Genomic DNA, 13,745 nt, shown 5'->3' with positions numbered 1-13,745 from the left:
AAGTGTGTAAATATATCTTTATGATAATAAGTAATATTAAAAAATCTTATTTTAAGAATCCAGAGTGTGTTTGTGCTTTCATTACATTACATGCATTACTTTCAACTACATTTAGTAGACCCTTCATTTTATCCAAGGTGATTAAGACACTGACTTAACTGTCCTTGCGAGTTCCTATGTGTCTGTGACATGGCTGTAATGCTATTGCAATGGCTGTAATGTCCACCCAAGCAGTCTGTTCTCAAAATATTTGAATGACAAGAATTCACACATAGATGATATAATGTTTTTACAGAAAGCTTTTTACTTTTGCATTTTATCATTGGAAATGCAAAAGTAAAAAGCTTTCTGTAAAAACTTTACATTAAATTACATTTAACTAACGAGTTTATGTGATTAACTATGTGGCACTAACTAACTGTAACTGTTCTGGTAAATTCCTACTGGTATGTGTCTGTGACGTAGCTACTGTATAATGGGACAAGTAATCTACCCAAATATGCCATTTCAAAAATCCAGTGTATGTTTGTGCTTTCTGTAAAACATTACATCAAATTACATTTAGAAGACACTTTTATCCAACATGACTGACACACTTAACTTAACTGTCCTTGTGAGTTCCTGTGTGTCTGTGACATGGGGGTAATGGTACGGAGAGCAAGTAATCCGCCCAATAGCTTGCAGACCTCCATTATATACCTTCGGGAACACTCTGTCCCCAAAATGTGCCGCAGCTGTGGCAGCTTTCTCTTTTTCGGATAGGAAAGGTCAGTCAATGCTCCCCTTCGCCTGTCACAAAAAAATCAAATTAAGCTCTGAAGCCTATTCCCCCTTGTCCCAACCTAGCCTTCTCCCCGCCACACACGCAGGCACGCGTGCACACACACACACACACACACACACACACACACACACACACACACACACACACACACACACACACACACACACACACACACACACACACACACACACACACACACACACACACACACACTCATAACCTACCTCAGCAAAAAAGAAAAAAGAAAAGTAAAGTAAAAGCAAAGGAGGCGGTGTTGAAAGACTTTCTAACACACAGGCCTTTTGAAGGGCAAAGGCGGATATCTATAGGAGCGACTTACTGCATGCGGTACTCTTTATGAAATATCAAAGTAGGCACCTCAGAGCCCTCCTCTTGTCACTTGGCAACCAACCCCACCCCACTGGTGGCAGATGCTCTGCTCTGCACATTTCAACCTAATGTGGCATAACTGCTGAGCATGATAAGGGGGCAAAGTCTACTTCAACCAGAACTTCTTGATACATACTTTTTCAGTTTTAAACAATACATGTGAGAATTTCTGGTTGTAGCTGACTCTTGTCTCTTTTTAATGTGTATACCCCATTGGTGCTGCTCCCAGATGAGAACTACTGTATGTGTGGGCTTTAACCGGTCTGAATATCTGCTGAGCACTACAGATCATGTCTCTTAGAGGGCAATGAAGGAAGAGTGCTAGTATGATATTACCATATATTTCCCACCATGCAATTTACTGGAAATACATAAGAATTCCCGCCACTCCGCCACCCCCCACTGGTTCTAAAAATATTACCGACACGGTTGGGGGACAATCCCTGAAGGCGTCTGGCAGAGACAATTATTACCGAGTTCAGGGCCGCTGACAGCCTTGGCTGGGCCTAAGACAAAGAAATATGAAAGCCCCCTCAACCCACCCAATACATGCAATACAATGCGGAATTCTAGGACCCCCCTTCTCCCTGGGCCCGGGCCAATTGACCCCTTTGTAGCCCCTAGTCAACTTCCCTGGCAGAGTTAATGACGACCGGCACGTCTCCCCTCATGTGTTCAAAGCAGGACTGAAACAGATTGGCCAGAAATCCTTGAAAATACTTACCAGTGGCAACATAATGTATGCAAGGAAACCATTATTATCAATATATTTAAAGGATAGTTGAAGTGAAATACACTACATATTTTGATTATGATTCCAATTTACAATTTGTGGGGAGGAAGTAGGACAAGATGTGAAACTAAGGTCATGTTTTACATCCTTCCCATCATCTAAATCACACATAACACTGGAAATGTTACAATTCTTGCTATTTAAGAAAAGCAGTAGTACTTTATGTAAACCATTTAATTATATCCAAAGTCAAATATTCCATCATCAAGTTAAAAACATAATATAATAACAAATGCTTTCATGCTCATATCTGAGGAGGATGACATTAATTATCCACATGCAGAAGTTTATTTAGACCGCACTTGCCAACTTTCAAGTAGTTACATCCAGGAGATTTGGGAGTGGTGACCGTGGAATATATTGATTTATTTATAGCAAAGTTGTTCAAACCTTTTAAATTAAGGCAGATCACAGGCTCAAAATGTGGGGTGGGTAGACAGGAGATGGGTCGGAAGTACGCCAATAACCCATGAAAAAAGCAACAATGTTTTAGTTGGCAGCATTGAATTGAAGCACTTACAAGACGTCAATGCCTGTCCTCCCAAGCACTCGTGAACAGGATGAGCACACATGAAGTGGTCTGAAGTGGTTCGAGGGGGTTTTTGGGTTGGGATGAGGGCTTGTTGGGGAGCCGTGAATGGGGAGAAAGATAAGTGGGGAACTGGGAATAGGGGTTGATGGTCGATGGTGGAAGCTACATAGTCAAGGTTAGTGGCAGCCATGGATTGGGATGAGGGTTCGTTGGGTTGGAGTCAATGGGGCGCTGGGGAACTCGGAATAGGGGTTGAGTGATGGGAGTTCCATGCTCAAGATAGAAGAAATGATTTGTTGGGATGAGGGCTTGTTGGGGACCCAAGGAGGGGGAAGCTAGGAATGGAGGTGCGTTGTGGGGCGCTCCATATTCAAGATTGAAGTACAAGGGTTCATGTGGTGTATCAGCGGGTGGGGAGGAGACCCCCACCAGGGTTTTGATGGGGAGTCCCGGATTGGGGAGATTGGTATGGGGGAGTGTGGTGGGAGCTACATACTCAATGCAGTCAGCTGAGAGTGCACTTGGAGTAGAGGGGCTAGAGTGGGGGTGTTTTGCATAGTTTGAGCTACTCAAGGTAGCATCAGTGAGTGGTGAGGGGACCACCCCTCACCCACCAAGCACCAGTGGGGAACTGCATACTCAAGGTAGAAGGATGAGGGTTCATCGGGTGAGTGTTGGTGGGCTAGTGGAGTGCAGTTGGCTGCCTTGTTTGAGCTCTGTTCTCAAGGTAGCAGAGATGATGGAGTGGGCCCCCACCAGGGTTTGTTGGGAAGTCTGGAAATTGGGGAAATTGGTATGGAGCTGTATGGTGGGAGCTACATATTCAAGGTAGTCGGATGAGGGTTCACTGAGAGTAACAAAGACGGGGTGGGCTTGAGTAGGGATGTTTTGTATGGTTTGAGCTCCATACTTAAGTTAATATCATTGGGGCTGGGGAGGGGACCCTAGCCAGGATTTTTGGGGAGTCTGGGACCGCGGAAGTGGGCGTGGGGCTGCCTTTTGGGAGCTCCGCACTCAAGATAGCAGGATGAGGGGTTCACTCGGAGTGGAGTGGGGCTGTGGGCTAGTGCAATAGAAGTGGCTAATTTCAGCTCCGTGCTCAAGGTAGTAAAGACGATGGAGTGCCCCCCCACCTGGGAGCAGCCTGGGAAGTCTGGGATTTGGGAGGTGTGTGGAGGAGGAGGTGAGGTACATACTCCAGGTAGAAGGATGAGGGTTCATTGGGAGTAGCGAGCGGTCGTGGGCTAGAGGAGTGGAGGTGGCTAATTTGAGCTCCGTGCTCAAGGTAGCGGAGACGATGGAGTGGCCCCCCCCACCAGGGAGCAGCCTGGGAAGTGGCTGGTTAGTATGCAGGGGTTGACGCACCATGACAGGACGAGAGGCTCGCTCCGCCAACCCCCTGCTGAGAGACGGCACCTCCGCCCGACGGGGTTATGTCATCAGAACCCGGGTCGGCCCGTTTAATTGGGCCTGGGGTCGTCAAGGTGATATGAAGCGTGACAACGAGCCTCTCCAGTTACAGTCCCAAGAACAGCATTTTTTTGGTGGTGATGATGGGGGTAGGGTTGAAGATGGTTGGGATGATGGAGATGATGGTGTGTGTGTGTGTGTGTGTGTGTGTATGTGTGCGTGTGTGTGTGTGTGTGTGTGTGTGTGTGTGTGTGTGTGTGTGTGTGTGTGTGTGTGTGTGTGTGTGTGTGTGTGTGTGTGTGTGTGTGTGTGCGTGTGTATGGTGGAGTTGGGGGTGGGGTGATCTGTCTCAGGAGCATTGGACAAGGATGTGTGTGCATGTTTTTGAGTAAGAGTGTGTGCCTCTGTGTGTGTGTGTGTGTGTGTGTGTGTGTGTGTGTGTGTGTGTGTGTGTGTGTGTGTGTGTGTGTGTGTGTGTGTGTGTGTGTGTGTGTGTGTGTGTGTGTGTGTGTGTGTGTGTGTGTGGTGTGAGGAGGGGGGTGAAGGTTTGAAATCTCAGAGGCATTAACACAAAAACAGTGCAGACAGATCCCTTAACGGTTCAAGGTTCAGCAGGAAAGGTCTGCTCACTCTCAGTCTCTCCACTGGAATGCGAATGACCCTCCGCGCCGCCAAAACAGACCCGTGTCAAATGTATTTAAGAACTGAGCGTCACTCTCACACATAAATCTGCGAGGGAGCCCACATGTTTCTCAAGTCAGTCATGTTTGGAGCATTTGTGCAGCCTCAAACCAACGACACCGACAGAAGATTGTTCCTGGAAGTGAAGGGGCCTGTCGACTGTTAGCTACAGTGCAGTATGTGTGTAACATATGGTGAAGGTTCATTTAGGTAAACTGTATCTTTTTAAGTCATGTTTGTTACATGTCTGGAAATGAGACTTGAATTAATTTGTGCAATGCTTGGATGTTTTTTTCACTGGTGCAAATGAAAGAATTGGAACTTGAGCACAGTATAGGTCCATAATACTGTATAACATAAGGGTCAGTGGCATTTCAGCAGTAGCACACGTCAGGACAGCCAGTGCCACTACTGCATGGATTTTGTTTGCTTGTTTTTAGTGACTATCTAAGAAGCATATTAATTACAGCATATTAACCACCAATTACTAATGAATTTATAGGCAATAGACCAATTGCCCCACCTGACGCCTGAGCACAAAAAAAACGTCTGTGACCCATGAGCAAAAATCCATCTGCTTAAATCTCCTTTGACCTCCATAAAGACTATACAGTACATGCAATGATGTTTCCCAGAGGAAAAGTAAAAGATGAGAGAAGAGGACGGACCTTGGTAAACATACAACTTGGCTCCTTACACAACAAAGAGGAAGGGGTGAAAGTGGAAAAAGTGTATGGTAAGTCAATTTTTTGTCATTGTGACAACACAATACAATACAATACAACATAACACAGCACAGCACATGCAAAGCACACAATGAAATTCCATACATGCCTAGCCCAGGGCAGGGAAAAGAAGAAAGAGCTGAGTGAAGTGGGAAGGTGAAATACAGCTTCTCTCCTTTGACAGGAAAGAGGAGGGAGATGAGCAAAGCTTTTGGCACAGCGATGAGAATAACACCCGGTGCAAGTTTGAGGCAACTCCGAGGCATGGCAAACCGAATACCCCCTGCTGTGAAGGTAACATCTGCAGCGCCCTTGGCATCACGTCCCTACATCAACTCCTGCTGCCAGCTGCTGCTCCACGAAAATGTTGCATTAGTGTAATGCTTGGCAAGGAGAGTGCCAATCCTACCATGGACACACACACACACACACACCGCCCCTAATGCCCACTGCCAATCACCCATCCAGCCGTCTTGGCAAGCAACCTACCAACAGACTCGCACAACAACTCAGTAACCCAGCCTGGTGCACCTAATCAATCCAACCCATCCACCCTGCCTTGCCACTCACTTGCTACCCACTGCTACCCCTACCTGCCTGGGGCACCTATACTCAACTCTTCCCACCCCTACTAAAACCACCCACTGCTGCTCTCTTCAGTCTGGTGTACCAACTTCACACTCCCAACCCACCCCCACTGCTACCAACCCACCCATTTAGCCTTGGGTGCCCCTAAAGACAGGCTCAAACCACACGACTAGCGATTATGTGTCCGATTTTGACGTCGGGGTGCACTGCACACTAGAAGAGAATCGCAACTGTCAATCTTATCACTGCTCGCAGCCACCGAGACAATGCCCGACGTTCTATTTCCAGTCGCAAATATCAAACAGTGTTTGATTTCTACGACTTGCGATCGGCGACTCTTTGAGCTGCCAAAGTTCTATCTTAGAACGTCGGCCACGACGGGGAAATCTTTCCCGACAATCGCTTGCGATGGTCCTGGGGGGTAACGTTCCTGCGATTGTTGTAAGGGGGGTTTTCAGCCGAAAATCGGGCTGATCATCGTGTAGTTTGAGCCAGGCTTAATGCTCCGTTCCCATTTCACCGTAGCTTACCATCTTCTGCCACCAACCCACCCATCAAGCCTAGTGTAACAGGTGTCAACTAGCAGAGTTCAGCGTAGAATGTTAGTAAACTTCCCTCCCAAAGCCTCATACAGTATGTTGAGAGGTAGGTGGCGGGTTCGAATCGGTTTGTTGGCGGGGGTGAGTGTAACTGATGCCTACTAGCAGAGTTTTGTGTAGAACGTTAGTAAACCCCCCTCCCAAAGCCCCACACAGTATTGTAGTGCTGAACTATCAGTCTGGACCTTTAGCTCAGTGGTATCGTGCTGTGCCTCCCGTGCCCGAACTGGAGCGTTGACTGGTAGGTGGCAGGTTCAAGTTCCGGGTGGCGAACTAACGCAGGATCACCTCCATTACAATGGTGAACGGCTCGCACCCACTGCTGTACACCCACTCTGCCTGGGGTACCTACGCCACGCTCCCTAACCACCCCACCGCTTCCCCACCTTCTTAGTATCGTGCACCAATGCACCCCTCCCATTCTATACCCTACTGCACTTTACCACCAACTGCTCCACACCCAACCCAGCCAGTCACAATCTTGTGAAGGCCCAGGCTGTTAAGTGACATATGCGGATGATGTTCTATGTTATTTTTTGATGTTGTCCCTTGCCCCAGTCCCTGGTATTCATCAGATGGGCATGAGGGAGATTCAGGCCAGGATTTGGATGCCACTCAAAGACGACCCAATGACTGCCACCTTGTTGAACAAGATCAGCACAACAGCAGTTATTGACAATTAAACCCATTACCGCCTCTGAGACATGCCAACCAGGGAAATGATGGGAAAGAAAACATTTGCCAGCAACCACATCTGTTAACCAAGTCAAGTCGGCTTTGCTGTCAGTTTCATTACATGCACTGGTCATACAAGGAAAATGAAATTGCGTTTCTTTCTATCCCATGCGAAGACATAGACATACACAGGACTGACAGAGGTGATTAATGGGCTCTTTCATGGTTGTTATACTGCTAATGATAAAACAAATGTCCAATTTTCCTTTAATTAATAGGGGTTAGGGATTAGAATTCGTTAATGATGTTTAGGTTAGTTACCGTATGAGAATTCTTTAGTGTGGAGTCAAAGAGAGGCCCTTATAAGGAGAGGAATGTGTATGCAATGCATGCATGTGTGTGTAGAAAGAAAGTGATTCTGCACCAAAGTGAAAGGAAAACACTGAGTGATGGTAGGCAAGAAAGAAAGAAAGAAAGACCATGGAGCCTCCAGCCTCAGGTAAAAAAGAGGAGCTTGCAGGAAGCGCAGGGAAGTCCATCCATAATGCCCCTCAGCTGTGTTAACACACCCGCGGCTCCATTGCAGGCGACGGATCATTGGCATGGCCATAAAAAACCCACCCAGCGCAAACAACACAAGCGGGTTGGGGTGGGGGTGGGGATATGTTTACATGACAGTGTTTGAAATGGTGTGTGTGTGTGTGTGTGTGTGTGTGTGTGTGTGTGTGTGTGTGTGTGTGTGTGTGTGTGTGTGTGCGTGCGTGCGTGCGTGCGTGCGTGCGTGCGTGCTTGCATGTGCGTTGCAGTGGTGTGTGTGTGTGTGCGTGTCTGCGTGCTTGAGAGTGTCTGTGTCTGTGTGTTGTATGGGTTGGGAGGGGTGTTAAAGAAGAGGGGGACACTGAAGAGAGAAAGAGAGACTGGCAGGTTTAATGGTTTTAAGGGCTTCTCGTGTTGTTATGGGCTGTTAAGTGAAAGGAGAAAAAGGTGTACTACTATGGTGTCATGTTGTTAGGTGTGGTGTGGTGACGGTGTGGTGTGGTGTGAAGACTCAATTCCATGTACATTCTGTGGTTTCATGTTTTTTGAGGTGGTGTGGTGTGGTGTGGTGTGGTGTGGGGTAAGACTCAATTCCATGGACATTCCATCGACAATCTCTTGTTGCTCCTTCTGCTGGTAACCTGAGAGGCTATCACCTCAACGCAGACCTGTGGGAGCTCTGAAGAGAGCCATAGGAGGAGGAGGAGGTGGAGGGCCAGGATTAGCAGAAGATAACTACCACCATAGGAGGTGTGTGAGTGGCTGTGAAGATCCCCAAGCAATGCAATGCAATAGCCTGCATGCGTCGGTGTGTTGTTGCTCCACAAACCTTAAATTTCCCATCAGGGGGCCTAATAAGACCTAAGGTGCTATAAACATTCTCTTGGTAACCTGAGAGGTGGGCGCCTCAAACAGACCCGTGGGAGCACTGAATGATTAGCAGAAGACAACTACTGCAGTAGGAGGTGGGTGACTTTGAAGATCCCCATGCAGTAGCCTTTGTCTGTGTGTGTGTCTGCGTTGTTGCTCCACTAACCTTAAATTTCCCATCAAGCGGCCTACTTTTGGCTCCGGAGCCAAAGAGCGAGGCAAGGCAAGGCAAGGCAAGCAAGCGAAGCGGGCCAAGCTGAGCAAGTGAGTGAGCCAAAAAGTTGTCGAGCGGGATTACAGAACCTGGGGCGATGCGGCTCAGCCACATTAGACCCGCCTCACAGCGCAGGAACAAAAGGTAGGAGAGCCGACGGGCCGGCGGCACATCATCCAACCCAACTCCAAGGTCAAGCAGTTCCCATCATTACCCTGTACTGTTGCGCGTCAAGTGACACGTTCTGAAAAGTGGACAGATGGCAGAGGTGGGGCTAGGTGGGTCATCTGCGTGGGGGGGCTGACTTTTAATGGTGGGCAAACGTTTCATAGGTGGTGGTGGGTTTGTGTCAAAATTAGCCTGGCGTGATGACTGGCTGTGGTGGGGTTGAGGTGAGGTGAGGTGGGGTGAGAGTTAGGGTTGACAAGAGTCAAGTGGGAAAAGTGTTGTCATACAGTACCATGTATTTGGATTGGAAAGGTGGTGTTAGCAACAGAGGGAGGTAAGGTATTATTTGGTAGAGTGGGAATAAGTAAGGCTGTGGTGAGGGGGATGAAGGTGGAAGTTAACTTTGACAAAAGTCTGTTGACAACAGTGGACTTCTGACAAAAGATTAACATTTCAAAATTGAAAACGGTGATGTCAAAAAGTGGTCACCCATGGCTTGGCCCCATTTCACTCTCGGCCACAGAGGGAATGTTCTGGAATGGGGTGCGGTGGTCTAAGGGGGGTCTGGTGTCCCGGGAGAGTTTCAGGGGTTTGTTGGGGTGAGAAAATGCCCCTGGAGTGGCAGGCCACTGGCAGCTCAATCGTATGGGCGACATTTTTTCCCGTAAACAACCAGCCTCTCCCAGGGGCTTGAATGACATTGTAAAATGAAGCAAGCACCATTACCCGACTGCCATGTTGAGGGAAGTGAGAAGGAAAAAAAGCTCTCCATTTTATGTGAAAACTTTTTACAGAAGTATTCCTACAAAATCTTGTTGCAGCCTTGTAATAGTGCTAAGCCCTTCTTTCTGGCTTTTCTTTCTATTTTTATTTTTAAGACGGCGTGGATTGTTAACAGGCCAACACCCCCCAAAATAAACCGAAGGAGGGGTGAATGACATTTAAAGTGTGCAAGACTCCTTGAGACTGGCACTGAATGATTAACACCACCACAACATCTTACCCCTCACCAGGCCTGCCAATGGGGGTGGGACAAAGGGGTCAGTTGTCCTAGTCCCAGGGAGGAAGGGGGGGCAAAATTGGGTCATCATTACATTGAGTGAATTGGGGAGGGGACCCTTTCGTATGATCTTGTCCTGGGCCTGGCAAAAACTGTCAGCGGACTTGCCCCCCACAAACAACCCACCCACCATTCACATCTTTCTTTAGTGTGCTTGTAGAAGGGATAAGAAGAGCGCAGAAGCACAAAGGAAACAGATTATATGGGAGTCGGCCTCCGGAGAGAAGGTTATCAGGAGCGAGCACCAGAGAGATTACCTGATACAAGCAACAATAAAACACTCTGATCCAGAAAAGACCACTGATGAATACCATTCAGGGTTGGTCTGCCAGAACCCAACCCGCCCTGTGTTTCAACAACCTCCACTCCCAGACTCGGTGAAAAGGCCTAGAAAAACCTTTGTCCCCTCCCACCCACACAGTAAATTTAGCATTGTTTATTTCAACATTTACGTAGAGAGTGATTCGAAGCAACTAGGCTATATTAGACTGCAAAATTCAACTTTCTAAGTGTTGAAATAACATAACCCTCCACTACCACCAAACACAGACTCCACCACACTTTCCAAGCCACCAATCTGCGGTCAGAATTTAACTGTATGCTATTAAAATTGTGCTGCCACACATTTGTATGAACAGTAACTTCATAACATTTCTATACAGTACATGTGACATGAATCCGGCTTGTACACCACTTTCACCCCCTACCCACTAGTACTACTATACTACTACCACTACTACTACCACTGCCTTCACAACACCTCAACAAGTGAAACAAAACTGACAGAGCCACACTAATCCCTGCAGAGCTGATGTTGTTGTTATCTGTCCAGAGAGACGGAAAGACCACACATCTTCCTCTGCCACACATCCTCAACTGCTGATGTGGTGGTCTCTTGGACACACACATGCACTAGCACACACACACCACCACCACCAGCAACCTCTGGACTGACATATTTATGTAATGTGTCTGTCTCTGGGTCCCAGGCATCTGACATACAGATATATGGGTAGAAAGATCGGAGCAGAGCTCCTCCACAAAGCAGAGCTGCTCACTCTGAGAGAGAGACGGACAGATGGACCGACCATCAGACTGACCAAAATAGTGACATGTACGGTCTCTGCACATGACTTAAAAACAGGAAAGGGAAAAAAGCAAAGTCCCTCACCCCAAGACAGACAGGCAGTGGTAGCAGCACGAGCCGCTACCCTCCAGGTATTCTGGCTAATCTCTGGAGTGGGAAATTAATCTTCCTGCTAGGCACAAAACAGCACGAGACACAGAGTTTGTGTTGTCTGTCTGTGGGTAGGCCAAAAAAGGTAGGCCAGCTGACAGGGTGGGACAAACAGGTCGGCTGTCCCCGGCCCAGGTTGGGGAGAATTAGCTCCATGTTACATTGTATGTATTGATGGGGGACAGGGGCTTCTAGATTATTTCATCCTGGGCCCAGCAAAAGCTGTCAGCAGCCCTGGGCCAAGGCATCAGGCATAGAGCAAGGGGACAGTAGTAGTCATAACACACACTGTTCCACAAGTGGGATGCCTTAACATTTGTTGATTTTTTTGTGTGCTAATACTGTATAGTACTACATCAACATTACACATACGGTAGTCTTTAGTACATTGCGATTTTCGTTGTGGTAGCAACATACTTATAACAGGGGCTGTGTCTTAGATTAGAGTCTTTAGGGCTTTTCTTGTCCCATAAGGATATTCACTTTCATGTCAAGACAAGTCGGTTGATCAGGTTCAACCTTGGTCAGATTAATGCAAGAGAAAAAAGTTAAAACTTGGAGCCCTTCACTCACAGACAGACAGACAGACAGACAGACAGATAGACAGACTGACTGACTGACAGACAGAAGGACATCCGTGAGTGGCACGGCAGCAGCAGCGTGAGCCGCTACCCTCCAGGTATTCTGGCTAATCTCTGGAGTGGGAAATTAATCTTGCTGCTCAGCGCCAAACAGCACGAGAGCAAGATGGGGGCAGCTTCTTCGTCTGATCTCATTCTGCCGCCTGAAGTTTTTCGGCTAGTCAGGCAGAAGGGGGTCGAGGCAAATCAAGGGGAATGATGGGAAGGAGGAACGGAGGGTCCTCTCTGGAGTACATCACATCACATCGCATGACAAGGCATGGACTTCCACGGCAGGCCCCATTCTGTTTTTATTTTCACAATATTTCATGGAGGAAACAGCTAAAGCTTCATGTGGATTATAAAGAAATCAGTGCACTTATTTGTGCCCATCCATGCTAGCCTATGAGGCTCACCACGAGAGAGAGAGAGAGAGGAAGAGAGAGAGACAGAGGGAGAGAGAGAGAGATAGAGAGAGAGAGAGAGGGGAAGAGAGAGGGAGAAAAATAAAAAGAGGGAAAAGAATGGGTTGAATGGCCATCGCAATTCAAAGCTCAACTTCCTCTCTTATGTTTGTTTTTCACAGTACTGCTTTCTCTCTCACCGTGAAACCAAAGGAATAAACCTCTATGACCACCAATACTCAGTAGTAATGAAACATCACATTCAGCCCAAGAAAAACAACATCAAAACTGCGACGGCAGAAAAAACAAAGGTGGTTTAAGCGCAGGCAATGATGCAGTGACACAAACTGACCTGTAATTGGCCGAGTCAGTCACACAGCCAAGCTTCTGTGATTGGTCCGTTTAGTCAGCCGTCTATGGGAGTGGACAGTGGGGCCGTGGCCACAGGCAATGGGAACCATCACCAAATTGCACGAGATCCGAAAATCGCTGTCAGATGGGGGCCCTATGCCAGTGACCACTTCCAAAAAAAGGCCTCAATTTGACCATTAGCCTTTGAGATGTTTTACCAAACACCCAGAGGGACAGGATGGGAGGTGAAATATAAAAGGGCGGTAGCCTGGCAGCTAGCTTTTTTGTGCCATTGTGTATTAGCCACATGTCAGCTTAATAGCATGCTACAATACAATCGCCTACCCAAGTCAAATGGAAGCCAGAACGTGGTCTCCCTCTCTCAGTTGTGCATCACCTACTGCACTCCACAAATGTCCTTTTTCCAAGCTTGGGGAAAAAATAGACCTGCTGGGATGATAGTAATGTACTAGACGTATCGCTGGAAACTTTGGCTGGGCCCCGGACAAAAGCCTGTGAAGGGCCGACTCCTACAATATATGCAATGTAATGAGGATCTATTCTGGACCCCCACACTCCATGGGCCCATTGACCCCTCTGCACCCCACTCTGTTGGCTTGTGGATGAGCGATATGGAAAGAGAGAAAGCACAAAGCTGGCTGGAGGAGCTTCATTCATCCAGGCCTAGACAGAAACAGGTTGGCGAGGCGGCGTTTTGGTGGTGTGTGTAAGAACGTGGCTGGTGTGTGCATGAATGCATTAGCGTCATGACGAGAGATGAAGATGTTAAGAGGGAGCATCACAGAGAGGGAGAGAGAGAGAGAGAGAGGGAGGGAGAGAGAGAAAGAGATAGGGAGAGAGAAAAGGAAGGATGAGGAGAGCAGGCGACATTTTGGTGGACGTCCAGACAGTTTCTAATCTGCCAGCCTGGATTAGATGAACCCTATTAAAACGTTAATAGCCGATTTCCTACATCACTGCCTGCCAGCAGCTCACCAGTGAATGGGAGGGAGGAGGTGGAGATGTGGTGGTGTGTGTGTGTGTGTGTGTGTGTGTGTGTGTGTGTGTGTGTGCGTGTGTGTGTGTGTGTGTGTGTGTGTGTGTGTG

The sequence above is a fragment of the Engraulis encrasicolus genome, chromosome 23 (assembly GCF_034702125.1).
Source record: "Engraulis encrasicolus isolate BLACKSEA-1 chromosome 23, IST_EnEncr_1.0, whole genome shotgun sequence".
Taxonomy (NCBI): domain Eukaryota; kingdom Metazoa; phylum Chordata; class Actinopteri; order Clupeiformes; family Engraulidae; genus Engraulis; species Engraulis encrasicolus.
Note: the sequence above shows the minus strand (reverse complement) of the source record.